The sequence below is a fragment of the Schistocerca serialis genome, chromosome 1 (assembly GCF_023864345.2).
Source record: "Schistocerca serialis cubense isolate TAMUIC-IGC-003099 chromosome 1, iqSchSeri2.2, whole genome shotgun sequence".
Lineage (NCBI taxonomy): Eukaryota > Metazoa > Arthropoda > Insecta > Orthoptera > Acrididae > Schistocerca > Schistocerca serialis.
In genome coordinates, this window is record NC_064638.1 from 938,089,154 (window position 1) to 938,106,291 (window position 17,138).

At 41.7% G+C, this 17,138-nt stretch overlaps 1 non-coding gene across 1 annotated transcript; it reads right to left on the reverse strand.

The window, feature by feature from the left end:
* Positions 1 to 16,433: 16,433 nt before the first annotated feature.
* Trnal-aag (transfer RNA leucine (anticodon AAG)) lies at positions 16,434 to 16,515 on the reverse strand. The gene has a single exon. It is a non-coding gene; the product is annotated as a tRNA-Leu (tRNA).
* Positions 16,516 to 17,138: the final 623 nt, after the last annotated feature.

The window sequence follows — 17,138 nt, forward strand, 5'->3', positions numbered from 1 at the left end:
TGTGACTTTCCGTGCGAGTCAAACCAGATTTTTAACAAATTTCGTCGAATCAAACTAGATTTTTAACAGTATTACAAAAATCTATAGTCAAATGCAGTGACCTCTTGCGTCGTTCTTAAACACACACATTCGGAGTAACAGTTCATACTCTACTCAACTTCTAGATGTTTATTTCACTACTCACTGTACGATATGACTACAATTATGACACAAGTTGTTAACGTATCTCACTTTTGGCTGGATGAAGTTTCTACAAAATTCTATTATTTTCAGTATCAAATCTTAGTTTACCAATAATAAATACATCTATACGGGGCGAACTGTTTTTTGGAAGTAACAATAGTGACCTTATTCTTTCAGTATTACTCGTCTTTACATACAATACTGCTACCAGAGTCACTTTCGCGGGCGTTGTGGAACGTTACATATGTTGGTCCGGGATATATAAGTGCCAAGCACACTAATATGTATACGGGACGGTACATTTGTTCCAATCATCGTATTTTTCTCTTTTATGTTGTTAAATAGCATAAATTGACAGAGTAGTAAGTTTATTATAGTGGACTGAAACTGTAATTGGCGAGCAACACCATCAGAAGCATCGAGAAGCTGTGCTATCAGTCAATCAATTTTATAACATGTGAAAATAGCTGTCCATTTTTTTCATCCGCGTATCTGCTAACTTTCTCTGTCATATATGTCAAGTTGCGAACACGAAAGTGGCATTGCCCTGTACTGGGTCTAGATAGATTATATTGTAATCTTGATACAAATTTCTATTTAAAAACGCCTTACCTTCCTCGATCCCAGTGTAATAAATATAATTTTATGTGTATTTTCTACTGTTTCAGACGCTACACTGAAAAGACTGAGCCGACCGGTGTGGCCGTGCGGTTCTAGGCGCTTCAGTCTGGAACCGCGTGACCGCTACGGTCGCAGGTTCGAATCCTGCCTCGGGCATGGATGTTTGTGATGTCCTTAGGTTAGTTAGGTTTAATTAGTTCTAAGTTTTAGGCGACTGATGACCTCAGAAGTTAAGTCGCATAGTTCTCAGAGCCATTTGAGCCATTTGAAAAGACTGAGAGACGATTGTCCAGTGGTACAACGACCGGACACTTTACATATTCTTTCGTTATTTCTTCTTTATTACAAAGCAGAGCTACCTGAGATTTATTTTCCGATCGTTTCCGCTTTCTCAAATTCATTTCTACGTGGCAATTTTGCTAAACTAATCAGTCATCTATCGCCGAACAATTACATCGCCAATTGAATTAATTGCTTGATGCATCCCTCTTCACGATTTACTTTTGATGATGAATTATTTCGTAAATTAATGCTGACCTACAATTACTCAGTATTTTGCGACATTTTGGTTTTTTTTTTTTTGAAAAAAAGAGACTAATTTTATTAATCGCTACTTGCGCTTCCTCTTTATCGTCGCGATATCCAAGGTACGCAAAATTTCTTTGTATACATTGTCTCTTTATATCGTGACTTATTGAAGAAACTTTCTTAGAGGGGGAAGGAGGAACGCTTCAATAGCCGTAGCAGACTTCTCACACAGTACTCTTACTGAGCCAAAGGAATTCTGCGCAACTATCTCCCTTACTATAGAGCGACCTCTAGGCATACTCATTCCAGTGGTGGTGTACAGTACTGAGTTTTCTGTAGAGATACGTATCATCAAAATGTTATGATCCATGACGCACCTCCTTTCTTTTGCTATCATCATCATATCATCATCATCATCGTAGACTTTCAGACGATAACGAACATGATGTTCGGACCTTAGGAGCTCCTGGCTTGTGGGTTCGCTGGTGGATGTATAGATCAAATACGGCGCTACAAATTCTTCCACATTGTTAACGATACGTCAACCACAGCTTGCTTGGAGTTGTGTAGTCGAATGACCGTATCTCGCTTCTTTTGATCTCTGTTACCCACGTCATATTTTTGGCGTACCTGTTTGAAGAGTTGTGAGTGTTTGCGGGCAAATAGACGCCTTACTTGTTGATTAGATCCTGTAACCTCCTACTTTGCACTATTGATCAAGCATTTCTGCTGGTGGGATTTCAAGCTGTTTCCAGTTGTAAATACGTGCGAGCGTCCCAAAACGCACAGACCTTCATGCCGGATACAGCCGCACTGAGTCGTGGGCTGGAGCTTCGCGATACCTACCTACTTGTTGACATCAGCAAAATCCGCAAGGGACATGCACTTCCCATTTCGCACATGATTAGAGAGTATCAAGTGTTTTAATGGGGAAATGATTTGTTGTATGAAACAGCTAGATGAGAGCCGAACTCTTAGATAAACAACAATTAAAAAGTGAAGTCAATCTCAAGTGTGGTGATGGCTTGAGAAAGCCGTACATTACAAAACACCTACCCAAAATGAACTTGTTGTTGTCATCAATGCAGAAAGAGACAGTTAGCCCAAATAAATGGTAGCCTTCGTAAGTATTCATCAACAAAGGAGACGTAAAATATTAAGTACTTCACAGCTGACAAACCAAAGATGCTGCTTATAATAAACAGTAAACCCTGAAACTTACACTTTAGCAGCACGTAAGACTACTTTTCAGACCTGTGTAAAACCATGATAAATTGCAACTCGCAAAATGAAACAAAGGATTCGAACACTTATTATTTGCCGGTGATACCAGTCGTAAACATTTGATCTAATTGATCAAATAGCCTTCCTCAGGATAACACAGACACGAAGCCGTACCACGCTGGAGAGCTAACGATGCTCATGCTTGAGAGGTGAAGCCAATTTCTGCTCTTCGTGGCCAGCTTTAACTACAATGAATAGCGTCACAAAGCAGCTGGCATCTCTTGTATACAGAGACTGTTCATCGGCTGCTGTCGTCGTAACATCACCACGACCGATGACCACGAAATACTGTTCTATCCCCTCAAAGCACACCAGTAATACTGCTTGCCTCAAGCACTGGCATAAACTCAGAAACTGAATGTTGACTGGTTAATTTCTTCGCCATATTTGAGTCGTTTTGTATTGCTGCCGTAGATTTCTGTTAGACGTCACTACTCACATTCGACAAAATCGTAAAGACGAAATCGCTTAACTCAATGATTACAAGACTGATATTTTTCAAATACCATATATTAGTCACTAGGTGTACTATTTTCAACCTTATATTGTGACTATTATACTGTTATATACTGCTCTTGTACTATGCATATTGGGATGATTACAGGAACTGTTGTCATTATTATTCTAATCGTTATTTTTTATTATTATTATTACGTAATGCTCATTCATTGGGCAGATTGTAATGTTATGAGCGCCTGAAACAAATGACTAAATAAATACGTAAATGAATACAAGCTTCTACCAACACGTTGAGTGACTGTAGGAAGATACAAGACGACTTAGACAACATTTCCAGTTTATGTGATGAATGGCAGCTAGGCTTAAATGTGGAAAAATGTATGTTAATGCGGATGAGTAGGAAGATCAACCCTGTAATGTTCGGATACAGTATTATTAGTGGCCTGCTTGACACAGTCAAGTCGCTAAAATATCTGGGTGTAATGTAGCAAAGCGATACGAGTTGGAACGAGTATATGAGAACTGTGTAGGGAAGGCGAATGGTTAACTTCGGTTTATTGGGAGAATTTTAGGACACAGTGGTTCACCTGTAAAGGACACCGAGTATAAGACGCTGGTGCGACCTATTCTTGAGTATTGCTCGAGTCTTTGGGATCCGTACCAGGTCGGACTGAAGGAACACATCGAAGAAGTTCGGAGGTGGGCTGTTAGATTTGTTACCGGTAGGTTTGGACAACACTTAAGTGTTACGGAGATGCTTCTGGAATTCAGTTGGGAATCCCTGGAGGGAAGGCGACGTTCTTTACGAGAAACACTATCGATAACATTTAAAGAACCGGCATTTGACGCTATCTGCTAAACGATTCAATTGCCGCCAAACTACAATGGACGTAAAGACCACGAAGGTAAGTTACGAGAAATTAGGGCTCATACGGAGGCATGTAGACAGTCGTTTTTCCCTCGCTCTATTTGCTTGTGGAACAGGGAAGGAAGTGACAAGTTGTTGTACAGGCTACTCTCCGCCACGCACCGTACGGTGACTTGGGGTGTATCTATGTAGATGTAGATGTAGATGTAGGTTCTGCTAAAACCCTTCTGCCACGAAGAGCGGATGACATTCCTATTTAACACTTCCGACCTTCAGCCATTACTACAAAAGGCTTTTACTTCAAAAAATAATATTGGAGCTCAAGGAAGTTCGTCGAAACACAAAGCCATTGACTCCGTTTATTCTCTCTACAGCTTGGTCAAGAAGTGTCAAAAAACTGTGAACTGTTTTCCGTTTTTATTTATTTATTTATTGTCATTTTGCACTTTACCCGGGTTGTGTCCTGTTACTATCCAATAACGTAACAGTTTAGCAGAAAAATTTTCTACGGCTTTTAAAACTGAAAACCGTGACTGGATCCAGTGCTGCCCTACTACACAGCGCATAGCCCTCTCCGATGCTTCCCACCTTGCGAAACGCATCTCCGATACGCGACCTTGAAATTTATCGTAAATATTCCAAGAACCTAAGTATTGTATTTTTATACATAACTTGGTAATCACCTATTCACAGATATAAATGCAGTTTTTATTAGTTTTTATTTTAAACTATCTCTTTGTATTACTTATATTGACATACATTTCATACTTTTTCATTTTAATAAATTGAATAATCCGTTGTTATTATCTAGTACGGCCAATGAGACGTAAAAACTACCTGACTTCTGCTATCGTTCATAATGCTACATATGAATGATGCTCCTTAACCATGGTTAAGTAATAAGACATGTTGCATAATACACACATCAAAAAGAGTTCTGCACCATCTCGAGAGTTCCAGAACCTGTACTGATATTTGGAATAGAGATCAACATAAACATCATTTCCGACCATTTTACTGCTCATGAAAACCACACATTGCATGTTGTCCGACCATGCAGCGAGACCTTCAGAGGTGGTGGTTTTGATTGCTGTACTCACCTGTACCAGTAATACCCAGTAGCACGTCCTCTTGCATTGATGCATGCCTGTATTCATCGTGGCTTACTATCCACAAGTTCATCAAGGCACAGTTGGTCCAGATTGTCCCACTCCTCAACGGCGATTCGGTGTAGATCCCTCAGAGTGGTTGGTGGGTCATGTTGTCCATAAACAGCCCTTTTCAATCTATCCCACGAATGTTCGATAGGGTTCATGTCTGGAGAACATGTTGGCCACTCTAGTCAAGCGACGTCGTTATCCTGAAGGAAGTCATTCAGAAGATGTGAACGATGGGGGCGCGAATTGTCGTCCATGAAGATGAATGCCTCAGCAATACGTTGCCGATATGGTTGCACTATCGGTCGGAGGATGGCATTCACGTATCGTACAGTCGTTAAGGTGTCTTCCATGACCACCAGCGGCGTACGTCGGCCCCACATAATGCCACCCCAAAACATCAGGGAACCTCCATCTTGCTGCACTCGTTGGACAGTGCGTCTAAGGCGTTCAGCCTGACCAGGTTGCCTCCGAACACGTCTCCGGCGATTGTCTGGTTGAAGGCATATGCGACACTCATCGGTGAAGAGAACGTGATGCCAATGCTGAGCGCTCCATTCGGCACGTTGTTGGGGCCACCTGTACCGCGTTGCATGGTGTCGTGGTTGCAAAGATGGAACTCGCCATGGACGTCGGGAGTGAAGTTGCGCATCATGCAGCCATGCGCACAGTTTCAGACGTAACACGAAGTCCTGTGGCTGCACGAAAAGCGTTATTCAACATGGTGGCGTTGCTGTCAGGGTTCCTCCAAGACATAATCCGTAGGTAGCGCTCATCCATAACAGTAGTAGCCCTTCGGCAGCCTGAGCGAGACATGTCATCGACAGGTCCTGTCTCTCTCTGCATCTCTTCCATCTCCGAACAACATCGCTTTGGTTCACTCCGAGAAGCCTGGACGCTTCCCTTGTTGAGAGCCCTTCCTGGCACAAAGTAACAATTCGGACGCGATCGAACCGTCTAGGCAAGGTTGGACTACAGACAGACAACACGAGCCGTGTACCTCCTTCCTGGTGGAATGACTGGAACTGATCGGCTGTCGGACCCCCTCCGTCTAATAGGTGCTGCTCATGCATGGTTGTTAGCATCTTTGGGTGGGTTTAGTGACATCTCTGAACAGTCAGATGGACTGTGTCTGTGATACAACATCCACAGTCAAGGTCTATCTTCAGGAGTTCTGGGAATCGTGGTAATGCAAAATCTTTTTTGGTGAGTGTATGTTAAAAGTACACCAGTCTTTTGTCATTTACTTTGTCACTCATTTTACATCCTTCTCAGTATAAAAAATGGCATAATCTGTTGTTACTGCATACTACCGTCACAATGACGTAAAAATTGCCTCATTATTTCGACCATGATTCTCTCCCATAATGCTGCGTGTAGATTACTGCCATGATAGTCGTTATCGTTAAAGTCCTGTTGTTTTATCTACAAGACGACCTGTATTGATGTCAGTTATTTTATTTGAAATATAGTTACATCTTCTTCTGAAATGTTATTTGAATAAGTAGATTTTATGTAAGTTATACAGCCAGCTGCTAACGCCACCTACCGGTCTTCGTCTCAAGCAACGTGCCAAAACAAGTGGCCGTTAGTCCCCATTTCGCTTCAGTATGTCCACGCATGTCTATAAGTGTATTGCTGAATGTTACGTTTCTTGGACGTTGTAGTGGTCATCAGCTGGTAAACTATTCACACTTACCACGCTTCAGCAACTTATATGTAGGTCTCTCGTATGATATGATGTAAATACTGATTGTGTGAGTTGCCTACTAAGTTTTAAAGGCATAACACCTTTGGTGAGACGTTACCTTACATATTTAGTCATTTTGGTGGGTGGTTCCTTATGCAAATATTGTTCTTTTATTTTTACTGCCTCTTCGCTATACGGACTTACATATTTAGTTTTATTGTTCAATTGCAGTGGCCACGAAAGATAAAAGGCAGTTTTTAACTATGCCATCTATGGATGTTGTCATTCTAAGAACGGTTTTAACAGTGTGTGAAACCGTAATTTCATCATCACTGATCAAGACTGTTTCATGCTACAATTTCTGTAATTAATTCGTTTGCGATGCTCTTGCATCCTGCTACAATATTATGCGCAGTTGTATGTTGCCAACACCAGAAAAAAAATCTGTTTTGTTTCTTAGAACTCAAGATCGTTAGCTGAAACTAATAATCCATCCAAATAAAAATTTCATGTGTGATCTTGACTTCATGGGTTTTCAGTTAGTAACATCAATTTTAAAAAAATTATTTTGATCGTTCTTCTTAAGATAAATAATTATCTTTCAAGGAAGTTCACAAGAAGTATCCATATATAGATTAAAACGACCTATCAGTCTACTAGCAATTAGACACATCAACTGCTAACACACAAATAAAACTATGTATAAAAAAATATATTTTTAGAACAGTATTTTCAGTTTATGAATACGGCAGGATATCAGATGCATATCGCATGTGCACCTACAAACATGTGAGTTCATAGCTTTGTTCTACTGGCAGCAGCAGGAAACAATGTCTCTCTTATCTTTCGGCGCTGATTCACTTGTCGCTGTTATCTATGGCATGTTCCTGTATTTTATTTCCGCTGTTGTATTGCTGCAGGCTTCTTGCAACGCATTACACAACATGACTGAAGCATCGGTGCTGAAAGAGTGAAAATGATATAAAAGTACGTGTTTTACGAATGGTGGGCAATGCAATGAATCGGTCGTCGCTATCAGCGACACACAGTAACTTCCGTCAGTGGCCCCGCTGGTAGCCGTGCTCTGTGTTTTCCTATGTTTTTCGAGTGTATTATGTACGGACATGCAGCTGCAAAGGAGTAAACATCCTACTCTATCTTGTCATTCGTAAAACAATGGTCATAAAAATTAAAGATTTATGTAAGAATGAAACCTCACGAAAAATCCAGTAATGGTAGGGTCTAGCTATTGTTTGGACAGTGGGGAAACAGAAAAAGTTCATTAAAGCTACGAAAAAAATATCTTAGAGGAAATGATTTCAGCCGAAATTTGAATCTGATGCGATGAATAAAAAGAAAAATTATAGTGAGTCTTTAACAATGAACATGCTACATGGACCTGAAATCGACAGCAGTTGTTTTTTAGGAACGATGTGACCCATCTTTCATTGTCATTGGACGAGATTTGACACAATTAAGGGGTGAAAGCTGCCAGTATCAACCGAAGCGTCACCACGTGTATTCTCCACTTCCCTTCAGCTACCACACTGTGTATTCGTATTCAACAGAAAACCAACTTGAATCGGATTAAATCTCTTCCGGTTACTGCCAGGAGCGACCTTCTGAAAACGACATGGGCCATCTTAATGTGGCTGGCTCTAATGACTTGAACCCAAAATCTTGAATCGTGAGCCGCCTGTGAAAACAAATAATTGCCAGTAGTCACAGAAAGAAATCAAAGAGAATCTGATGAATCTCACACGATCTCTTCACTCTTTCTGGATTACTGGCTCACATGGGGCGAAACTAGCATAGAGACCATCTTCAAGAGGATGTAGGCTACTTCGAATGTTCGTAAGGAGCAAGCTTACACTTAATATTATGCGATGATGGAAATAGATTTGGTCTTATTTAATATTAGGTTCTAACGTAAACAAAGGAATGATTAGACTGAAGAAAAGGTGTGCAGCACAAATGGGTGGGACGCAAAAGCATTGCATAATATGCACTAAATAAGTATGTGTTAAGGAAGGTTGTGAGAGATGGACGTGACCGTCGGACAGATGCGGGTGATTATACGACTATTTCGATAGCGGCAATCTTTTGTGGTATTATGGAGTATGACTTTCTGCTCACGCCTTACGACCTACTTGGAGATCTAAAATTTCCTCTATAAAAAGCAATATAGACTCCACAAGCGAGCTTGTGAAACTCAGCTTCCGATGTTCGTTTGTGAGATTCAGGGTGGCACAGATAACTGTGCTAGAGTTCATGTTGTGTTCCTCGATTTCCGAAAGACATTCAATAGAGTTCTGCACTGTCGTTCAACGAACAAAATATGAACTAACCGAGTAGCGAAACGGATCTGTGACTGGATATAGGACTTCTTGCAGATAGAACTCAACACGTTGTTCTTAACTGTACAAAATCGACAATGTCATCGTAATTTCAGGAGTCATCATCGTTTTCCAACTCCAGTTTCCCGGATGTGGTTTACAAGCGCTCGACATCTTGTTATGGCTTCATAAATCGTCTGTTCCAGGACAGCTTCCCATTTGTCTCCTTTCTACTCTACATCTGATCTTACAGTCTCTATCCAGCGTCTTCTTGGTCTTACCCGTGGTCTTCATCCTTCGAGGCTCAGGTTGAAATACCTTTTGGCAGATCTTTGACTGTTAATTCTCATTATGTGCCTCTGCCACTGAAGCCTGCGTTTCTTTATGACACTCGTAACAGGAAACTAAATACCAGCTACCTTTCTGTTCACCTCATTCCTAATTTTGCTCTTTCTAGTTGCCTGATTCATAATTCTAATAAATCTCATTCCTGTGACCTGAATTCAGCTGAGGTCTTAGTTTAGTAGGGTACATGTTTCCAAACCATATGTTAGGATTGATGCAAGATAGGCGTGGTTCATGGTCGCTTTTGATTTTCGTGGCATTTTATCATCCCTTACAATATTTCTGATTTGACTGTAAAAAACTGGATGCTTTCTGTGTCCTGCTAAGTATTTCCTGCTTAATAGTATTCTCATTCGAGTTATGCTTCCTAGGTACCTGAAATGTATTTCAGGATTACTCTACGAGAATGTTATATGAGTGGCGTTTACTAACAAATGACACAATTTTTTTTTCTGGAAACATATTTGTTTTACTCAGGATTCCAACGCACCTTATTATTCCCCACTCTTTTGGCTACACAACCCTATTTTTCCACATAGTTGCCGTTCAATGCGACGACGTTACGCCACCTTACTGGGAGATTCTGTACGACCCCGAGGTATCACTCCAACGATCGACGCCGGAGCCGAGGTCTTGCTTCACCATGGCATCCCCATCAACCACGTAGTGCTTATCGCAGGGTGCATTGTTCACTGGTCCACGCAGATGGAAGTCGGAAAGTGCGAGATACGGGCTGTATGGTGGGTGAGGAAACAGTCCACTGAAGTTAAGTGAGCTTCTCTTGAGTGCGCAGACTTATGTGAGGCCTTTAGGGACGTTCGTTAGCATTTTTGTGGCGACGAACACGCTGAAATCGTTTCTACAGTTTCCTGAGGGGAGAATAATACACTTCCAAGTTGATTGTTGCAACATGAGGGTGGATATCAAATAGAATAGCACCTTCAGACACCCAGAAGACTGTCGCCATGACTTTACCGGCTCAGGGTGAGCCTTTGAACTTCTTGTTTGTGGGAGGGATGGTGTGGCGCCATTCCATAGATTTCCACTTTTTTGCCGGTTTGAAGTGATGAAATGAACACCAGTTGCGTCCCTTGCGACGATCTTTGGCAAAATATATCATGATCAGCCTTGTAACGCGCAAGAACTTCCGCACAGATGGCCCATCGTTCCTCTTTATGGTCTTCTGTTAGGCGGTGAGGAATCGAGCTGGCACACACTTTTGAGTACCCCAGCTGGTGGACGAGTCTCTCAGCACTACCAGTAGAGACGTCAAGTTGTGCAGCGAGGTGTTTCACTGTGACTCGTCAACCATCTCGAATAAAATTGTCCATATGTTTCAACTTTGCAGGAATCACAGATGGTGCGGAGAGGTTTGCGCGACCCAGTTGCGATGATGACTGACGTCACGCCCAACGACTCACCGTGCTTTTGTTCACTGCCTGCTCTCCATAGACAATCTACAAGAGCCTACGAATAACTGGGATGCATTTGTTTTTCGTAAAAATAAACTCAATGGCAGCTTTCTGCTTTGAACCCAACGTCGTTACGGACGCCATTATGAATGCTACGTATAGCTACCAGAACTTCATGAAACTATGAGAGCTGAAGCGGGAGATTCAACGATGTCACACAACAAATTCCACATTTTTTTCAGCCGAAATTGGCCGAGAAAGGAAAATGTGTTGCATTACATACTGAACTCCCTCGTAATGTTGATGATCTAGTGAATAACATTGGTGGCTCCGTGAGGATATTCACGGAAAACGCTGTTATGTGTTAGAAAACGTAAATACGTGTAAATCATTGTGCGTAAGCTGGCGTAGAGGTCAACTACTATACGATTACACAATAGACGATAGATTACTGGGATCAATAACTGTGGTAGGATACCTAAGAGGAACCATCCGGAGCGACCTAAAGTGGCATGGCTACATAAAACAAATAGCAGGAAAAGTGGATACTAGATTGAGTTTCAGTGCGAGAACCTTAAGAAAATGTGATTCATCCTCGAAAGAAGTGGCTTGAAAGTCATTAGTTCGACTGATTATTGTGCGCTGCTTATCACTCTGGTTCCCTTACCACGTTGGACTAATAATCGAGATAGACAGGAGCCAGCTGCACGTTTCGTCAGGGGATGGTGTAGTCGGCGCGCGAGTGTTACATAGATGGTCCAGTGGCAGACGCATCGAAAGAGGTGTTGTGCAGCACGGAGAGGTTGTTATTAAAATTGTGATTGAATAGCTTCCGCGAAGAGCGGGGCAACACAGTGATTCCTCACATAGAAGCCTCGCGAAATGACACCGTCGAGGATTCGTGATATTAAAGATGAGGCTAAGATTTACAGATAATCACTCTCGCCACGCGCCATTCTCAAGTGCAACTGGTAACATGGGAGGATCAGTTAATAGTATCAGAAGCACCCATCACCACATAGACGGGTTGCATAGATGTGGATGTAAATGCAAAGATTTACACAGAAAAACTGGGACTTTTAAATGGCTAGTGACAGCCTTATACAGTTGGCGACAGTGCGGAACTAAGACCTTGAGCTGTAACCAATCTGTCCATCTAGCAATTATGGATCAGTGGAACGATCAAGAGAGTGCTTTTGCCATAAAAATGTTTTAAAAACACAATGATGGTTTGGAAAGTGCGCAGAAGTGGTTCCGAAGTTTTTCAGCTTGGCGCGTCATGATGTGGTTCACCAGGAACGCGCAATAAAACTTGAATTAAAACTTTTGAAGTGACTGGACCTGCTCTGAGAAAGAAACCGACAGGACGACTCGTACTCTGCTCGTTTTTCAATCGTACGGAGCTCACGGAGGTCCGTTCGTAAGCAAGCAGCTGCGGGCAGAATGTTGGACGAATTCTCGATTTTGATTTAAAAATTCATCTGTACGGGCTGCATATCGTGCAGTAACTCAGGGAGAAAATTACCAACTGCGATTAGAATTCTGTCAGCAAATTATGACAAACATAAACAAGGGCAATCGAATCTGAACAAGCTATGGATATTAGGCAAGCACAGTTTCATTTCATTCGTTACGGTACGTGAATAAGCAGAACTACAGGTACATAGCAGACATCTTCCGAAATTGTGCTAAACGCACACTCTGAGAATTATTTCGAGTAATAAGTTCATGAGCCCACTTGACTTGTAAACGGTCGTGAAAACACACTTAACCTCTTAGCAACAAATAACACCGAGCTAATAACGAGCATCTAAGCTGATACAGGGATTAGTGAGTACAGGGTTGTGGTGGCGAGACTGAATACCGTAAATCCCATATCCACCAACAATAAACGAAAAGTATACCTATTCAAAAAATCATATAAAATGTCGGTTGTCAGATTGACAGTGTAAGTGTAGACCAGATGTGGCTTGAGTTCAAAGGAACAGTATCGACAGCAATCGAGACATTTATACCAAATAAATTAACAAACGACCAAGCTGATCAGCCATGATACACGAAACAGGTAGGAACACTGTTGTAGAAACAACGAAAAAAGCTTGCCACAGTTAAACGAACGCAAAACCCCCAAGATTGGCGCTCATTTACAGGAGCTCGGCCGCGCGGGATTAGCCGAGCGGTCTTAGGCGCTGCAGTCATGGACTGTGCGGCTGGTCCCGGCGGAGGTTCGAGTCCTCCCTCGGGCATGGGTGTGTGTGTTTGTCCGTAGGATAATTTAGGTTAAGTAGTGTGTAAGCTTACGGACTGATGACCTTAGCAGTTAAGTCCCATAAGATTTCACACAAATTTGAATTTTGCCTTGAAATCTGACAGAAATTCTATGCTAGCGGCAAGACACAATCAATGCCTTCTTTGCGTGATAGCAATGGAAACACTATCGATGACAGTGCTGCTAAAGCAGAGTTACTAAACACAGCCATCCGAAACTCCTTCACCGAAGAAGACGAAGTAAATATCCTATAATTCGAATCAAGAACAGCTGCTAACTTAGGAGTAGATGTTCTCGGAGTAGTGAATCAACTTAACTACAGCATTATGAATCACTTCATAAAGGCATGTCTTCCTGTCCAGACTGTGTACAAATTAGGGTCCTTCAGAGTATGCTTATGCAACACCTCCATATTTAACAATCATAAACAACCATTCGCTAGACGAAAGATCCGTATCGAAAGACTAGAAAATTGCTCAGGTCACACCAATATTCAAGAAAGGCAATACAAGTAATCCACTGAATTACAGGTCCATATCATTAACATCGATATGCAGCAGAATTTTGCAACATATACTGTGTTCGAACATTATGAATCACCTCGAAGAGAACGGTCTATTGACAAATAGTCAACACGGCTTTAGAAAACATCTTTCTCGTGAAACATAACCCTCTCTGTTCACATGATTTGTTGAGTGCTATCGACAAAGGATTTCAAATTGATTCCGTATTTCTAGATTTCCAGAGGGCTTTGGACACTGTACCACACAAGCAACAAGTAATCGAATTGCGTGCTTATGGAATATCGTATCATTTATTCGACTTGATTCGTGATTCCGTGTCAGAGAGGTCAGTAATTAACGGAGACTCATCCAGTACAACGGAAGTGATTTCCGGTATTCCCCAAAGTAATGTTATAGGTCCTCTGTTGTTCCTTATCTATGTAAACGATTTAGGCAACAGTCTGGGTCGCCGTCGTAGGTTGTTTGCAGATAATGCTGTCGTTTATCGTCTAGTAAAATCATCAGAAGATGAAAGCAAATTGCAAAACGATATCGAGAAGATGTCTGTGTGGTGAGAAAACTAGCAATTGACCCTAAATAATGAAAAAGTGTGAGGTCATTCATATGAGTCCTAAAGGGAATCCGTTTAACTTCGATTACACGATAAATCAGTCAAACATAAAGACCGTAACATCAACAAACTTCCTAAGAATTACAATTATGAACAACTTATTGGAAAGAACACATACATCGAAACTGTTGTGGGGAACCAAAGACTGCTTTTAATTGGCAGAACAGTTAGAAGATGTAACAGACCTACTAAATAGACAGCTTATACTACGCTTGTCCATCCTCTTTTGGAGTACTGCTGGGTGGTGTGGGATCTTTACCAGTTAGGATTAACGAAGTAATCGAGATAGTTCAAAGAGGGGCAGCATGTTTTGTACTATCGAGAAACAGGGGAATGATTATCACGGACATGGTGACGGTGGTGGTGGTGGTAAGTTACTATGGGACCAAACTGCTGGGGTCATTGGTCCTTAGGCTTACACACTACTTAATGTAACTTAAACTAACTTACGCTAAAGACAACACACTCACCATGACCGAGGGAGGACTCGAACATCCGACGAGGGGGAGCCGCGCGAACAGTGGCAAGGCGCCTAAGACCGCGCGGCTACCCCGCCCCGCCGAGATTAGGAAAATGGATTGTGACAATATTGGAACTCGTGTAACATACTTCAGAATTTAAAGTATTAGGTAGGTCCCACAAAATGGAAGGTGGATGTTATTCACTTGCAACTTGAATTAATTTCTTTTATTTTACATTGTTCGTATCTGATTTTATTTTTAATATTCTGTTTTGTTTCTACATTAGTATTTGTAATGATTCCTATTATTGCCGTATATACAAGTATTGTGTGAAACGTTGTTTACCACTATGAATATTGAACGAACCCCCGACGGGGGGAGCCGCGCAAACCGTGGAAGGCGCCTCAGAACGCGCTTCTATCCCGTGCGGCTCATGGACATGATACAGGATTTATGATGGACGTCATAAAAAAGGCGTTTTTCGCTGACGAAATTTCCATCACCAACTCTTTCCTCCGAATGTTACATAGGAGGAAACGATTACCATAATAAAATAAGGGAAATTAGAGCTCTCAAGGAAAGATTTAGGAGTTCGTTTTCTCCGCGCGTCATTAGAGAATTTAATAACAGAGAATAATAGTGAAGTTGGTTCGATGATCCCCTGACAGGTACTTAAGAGTGATTTATAGAGTATCCATACAGACATACATGTGGATGTAACTGTAGACAGCAACACTATTGACTTTCATGATCGCCATTGACACGTCAGCAAAGTGACATTATTGTGTCCAGTGGCGTCACACGAGACGATCAGACCTTACTTTTTCGAAGTATCACATTGACTGTCACTTGGGATCGGTATGTTGTGATGTTGCAGCCTTTTGTTGCACCTACGTTGAATAATACTCCACAACTCCAAGAAACCTGGTTTCAACGGGAAATTACGACATCGCACGCACATAATTAATGGCAGCTGTGTGAGATTTGTTCTGTAACCATGTCATCTCAAGATTCAGTGACATTCCTAGTCCCCAATATCGCCAGATTTGTCCTTGACTTTTTCTTTGTGGCTATTTTAGGAGTCAGATCTACACTACTCGGCCAAGAACAATGGATGCACTGAAGTAAAAAGAATTCAAGACGAAATTCGTCGCATTCCAGCTGAGACGTTGCAGCACTCAGTGAGCAACATCAAGTGTATATTGGAAGAATACATACGTATATGAGGACGCCAGCTAGAGGACGTAACTTTCAAACGTTGATAATTTGGATTTATGTCTCCTAAAATGCAATTTGTATTGGTTCAATTGCTGTCAATAATTTTTTTGTTGGATTTTTTTCTGTTCTTATTGAGTTTTTCAGAAGTTCTCGTTTTACTGTGTCACGCTGTACCAGACGGCCACAGCAGGGATGTAGGAAAACCCACAACATCGTCCGAACGATCGACTCCGTCCAAAGCAGGAACACAACTACAAAGAGCCCAAGCTGAAAACGATCCGCGTTGGCTTCTACCTTCTAAAAATCTCCTTCCTGGCCAACAAGAGAAGTTGATTACATGGTACATGTGCCACGCTATATCGATTAATTCCTTATGTGTCTCCTTGTTGTTGCACAATTTACTTCGGTATACTTGTCAACGTTGCCTCGTTTTCCTCTTTTCTGACGTTCTATGGAAAGAAAAATACTTGGCAGCGGTGGGATTCGAACCCACGCCTCCGAAGAGACTGGTGCCTTAAACCAGCGCCTTAGACCGCTCGGCCACGCTACCGCCGTGTGAAAGCATTCCATTGTTACAAATAGAGGGACACACACACACACACACACACACACACACACACACACACACACAGAGAGAGAGAGAGAGAGAGATAGAGAGAGAAACCGGAGCGTGTGGACGCGTGCGAAGACACGTCAGCGCCCACAAGACATAACGCACGTGCAACCAGGAACGTCCACACTCGCAATGTTGTCTCATTACCGCTGATGTAATCTTACGGACCGTCACTCGGGTGAAGCAATCAGCTCTTAAGGCAACCATCTGAGGAATTACCTACTAACAATGTTCGTCTGAAGAAATAAGTGTACATTATCTGGGAACTTCCCTGTAGCTGAGGGCCTCCGATGACAGTAGCGTTACCTGATTTTCAGAAATAAATAAAAGTGTTGTTACCTCTGCTTTTTTAAGGACCGTTCTTCCCAGCTCCCGTTCGTACATTGCCGTTACACATAAACTAAAACAGCGGTATATGACATTAAAACTTGTTCTTTGAGGGTCACATCAGCACAAGACACATTTTTTCAGTAAATAACTAAATGTAAAGCAAAATAGTACATAAATATTTAACACATAATTACAATATAAGCTAAAAGAACAAAACGTAACCTTTCGAT